Raw genomic sequence first — 4087 nt, 5'->3', positions numbered from 1 at the left:
TTGGGCAGCAGGCGGCCTGAGCTGCAGCTGCGGATTAGGCCTCTGGGTGTTAAACCCTCAAGTGGCCTCCGGGGACCCATTGACGATCTGAGACAGCTGGGGACGGGGTACTCCTGGGAGCCCAGCCCCCTCCCTCCTCTGGCTTCCCTTGTGCGAGGGTGAATTATGGGTCCCACATGGGACAGAGACACAGAGAGTCAGAGATTCCGAGAATGTAGGAAGGGCCATGAAGTAACGGAGGCGCTGACACTCTGCCAGGCAGGGGGACAGGGAGAGATGTAGGGTCCCAGGTGCTCCCCAGCGTGCCTGCCCATCCCCCACGCTCACCCCCCATGCCAGCCAGGACGCTCGACGGGGTGGTCCAGCTGGATCCCCAACCCTGGCCTTCCCTGACCCATCGGGTCCAGGCCAGGCTGGATCCGTGGGGAGGGGCTTCCTGCCCCGCCCCTAGAGCTTCTCTCCCTCCACGCTAAGGTTCTGATTTAACACCCAAGACTGGATGGCTTACACTCAAATTCTGCAGATCCAGCCATTGCAGGATCTGAAAGGCCATTTCACCCCGGAATGGAGTGGAGGACACAAGGTCATGGTCATTGGGAGGCTCCCTTCCCTGAGGGGGATTCACCCATACACACACACAGACACACACACAGACACACACCCTCCGAACCCTCTCGGAGGCCCGAAGATTCAGACACACACACACACACCCCCCGAACACACACACACACACACACACACACACACACACCCCGAACACACACACACACACATAAGCATTAGGTTTTGGTTCTGTTTTTATCTGAGGAAAAGAATTCCCTACTAATCGACAACTGCTTAGTGCATCTGTCAAAAATACGGTGTGTTATGAGAGCCTAAACAGTTAATGCCTGGATGCCTCCCCGCTACTACCCCGAACACACACACCCCGAACACACACACACACACACACACACACACACACACACACACACACACACACACACACACACACACACACACACACACACCCCGAACCCGCTCGGAGGCCCGAAGCCCCGCAGCAGCCGGCGGTCCCCGCCCCGGGCCGCCATTGGCTGTTGCCATAGCACCAGCCCATCTTCCCGTGCCGGCATTGGCCGCCGCGCCTGCATCCCGCATCCTCCCCCGCTCGCGGTGGTCTCGCCCAGCGCCCGGAGTGGCGGCGCCGTCTGGCGAGGCGCGGGCTGGGCTTTGTCTAACGCGGAGTCCTCGTCCGCCCCGCCGAAACCCCGGAGCCCTGGAGCCCGCGCCCCGCGGCCGCCCCAGCCCCGGAGGACTGGGAACTTGGGCGGGGCCGGCGTAGCTGCGCGGAGGGAGGAACCCCCAGGCCCTCGGCACCGCAGCCAGCCCAACCCCAGTGAGATAAAGTAAGCGGGCGCCTTCCCTGGGTGGAGGGCAGCGCGGGTGCGGCCTCCGCCTTGCCGGCGTCTCCGTCCTTTTCTCTCTGCCGCGCCCGTAAGCACACAGGCTGGAGCCTCCGTTTCTTCAGGGCGGAGCCAGAGGAGAAACTGTGTCCCAGGGAGGTGGGCGTCTGCGTCTCTGCAGTTGATCCCATGCAAACACCCACTCACAGGTTTCAATACTCAGACCTCTCAGAGTCTTCGGACAAGCCACTGTGTGTCTTGGGGGATGGTGCTGCACCTCTCTGGGTGGCAGCTTAACTAGAGGACCTGCGGCCCCTCACTGTCATTCAGACAAAACCCCTAGCTATTGGTGCTTTCCTATCGGTGCACACATCTCGGATGCGGTCCCCCGAGGCAGCCTGGGGGTGAGGGGCAGGCAGGAGGGAGGAGGTGGCCTTGTGACGATGGCAGGATTTAGGAGAGGTGCTCCGGGCAGGAAAACTGCATGTGGAATGGCCTGGGGGAAAGAGAGCTGCCGGGGGCAGTGATGCGGGCTGTATGCAGAGGGCTCACAGCTTATGCTGAGGGCACTGGGGAGCCGTGGAGGCATTGGCGCAGGGGAGAAACGGAATCCAACTTCCAACTTTCCCTCTGGCTGTGCGTGAAAAGGGGATCGTGGGAGGCCGGGAAGAGGCTGGCGAGGCTGCCCTGGGAGGGGCCAGCTGGGTAGAGCTTGAGGGGCTGGTGGGAGTGTGGCATTGGGGACCCAGGTTGGAACGGGAGGGAGCCTGATGCGTGGCCCTGCTACCAAGTTCAGTCTGATGGGGACGCAGGAGTGACCACTGGGTGTGGGGGGAGTGAAAGGTCTGAGGCTCGGTGGTCTGGGCCATTCCAGGAGGGCCCCTTGGGGGCAGCCTGGGGAGAGGGCCCCAGGAGGGGTCTGGGTTTGCCGAGTGGGAGAGGCAGGCACAGGACTAGTGCTTCCCCCTGGCTGGGCATGGCATGGTGGCCTCAGCCAGGACACAGGGCCCCAGCCGGACCCCAGGGATCTTGCCGCGGCGCCAGTGGGTCCTGATCCCCAGCTGGGACCCCCGACTGAGCCTCGGCCAGGATCAGTATCAGGGTGAGAGGGGGGACTGTGGTCCACAGGCGCCAGGCTCCCCCACCTGACACGCTGTCACCCATGGGACTGTCCTGTCTGCTCCATGACCACCATCCCACCTGGCCCTCTAGTCGGCCCATAAGACAAGCCTGGTAGACCGAGTTCTCCCCGTTCCTCAGATGTGCAAACCGAGGCCTGCAGCGGGGGCGGGGCTTGTGTGCTTCCAGCACTGCCTGGACTTGTGAGCACTTCCAGGGCAGTGTCTGGGTCCCAGTCATGCCTGGAGCGTCCCCCCAGGCTCAGTTTCTCTCTCTGGGAACAGTCGAATGGTGGTCCCTGCAGCTCAAGGCTCAGGACTGTGACAAGGCGTCAGATGACAAGGCCAGGCACGCAGTAGGTCCTCTGAGTGGTTAGAATGGACTGACTCCTCCTTGGGGCCGAGCCCCCCCCTCCACTCCAGGCCCAGCTGTGCCCACAGTGGGTGGGGGGCTCCTGGGGGGAGGAGAGAATGAGTGAGCGAGTGAAGGAATGGGTGCGCCCCGGTGGTGGAGGGAGAGGGAAGGGGCAGGTGTCCCCCTGTGGGCAGGGGCGGCTGACTGATTTGGGGAGGGGGCTCCCAGGGAGGAGGTGGCGGAGGGAATGGGCTGCCATTGGTGCATCTCAGACAAAGGCGGAGGGAGGGGTGAGGGCTGATGGGAGGGAACAAAGAGGAGAGGGGGGCTGGTGGTGGGACGGCTCGCTCAAGAGGGCCAAGCCAGGGAGGAGACACCGGCTAGCTGGACAGAGGGAGGAGGCTGGGCTGGAGCAAGAAGGGCAGCCAGACACACAAAGAGCAAGCTGCAGTGGCGGTTCCAGGGGAGGGGGCAGGGGACCCCGGGGGCTCTACGGACAGGCAGAGGGCTGACTGGAGGGGCACCACGGCTGCGCAGGTAGCTACTCCGGATCCAACCGCTGCTGGAGGGGGTGTCCGGGCTGCAGACCCCCAGGATGACCGCGGACCGCGGTGGGTTTGGGTCTGGCTGGCTGGCTGTCCAGCTGCTGGGGCCACCATCAGCCCGTCCATCGCTGCTTTCTTAGAACCTTCACGGCATTCTTATTGTCCAGCATCTGGGCCAGCTATCAGTCTGTCCACCCAGCCTCTGGGCGGCTGTGCTCATTCAGGAGAGGGTCTTGGCTGTCCGTCTATCTGTCTGTCTGTCTCTCTGGCTGTGTGTCTCTGAGCCTGGTGGCATTGGGCTGGCGAGTCCCCCTGCCAGTTTCAACTGTCTGGCTGTCTGTCTGTCTAGCCGGCTGTCTGTCTGTGTGTCTAAAAGCCCCACAGTGAGGGCCAGTGTCTGTCTGTGTCTTGTCTGTTGGTCAGTTCAGCTGTCTGTCTGAACACCTCTCCGACAGTTCTGTCCCTCTGTCTCCTGTTGTCCCTGCCTATGTCTGTCACTCCACCTGCCAGGCCGTCTGTCCCCCGGATTCCCTGGGCCAGCACCATCCCGCCTGCAGCAGCCCACGCCAGCCACCCCTGCCTGAGACCCAACCCAGGGCTGGAACTTAGGTCGAGGGCCGCCCCCTACCCAGACCCTCGGATGATCCCTCTCTCCCGTGGGTCCAGGCGCTGCAGGAGCTGAAG

Source organism: Physeter macrocephalus, unplaced genomic scaffold (assembly GCF_002837175.3).
Source record: "Physeter macrocephalus isolate SW-GA unplaced genomic scaffold, ASM283717v5 random_208, whole genome shotgun sequence".
Taxonomy (NCBI): Eukaryota; Metazoa; Chordata; class Mammalia; order Artiodactyla; family Physeteridae; genus Physeter; species Physeter macrocephalus.
This window is presented reverse-complemented; position numbering follows the sequence as displayed.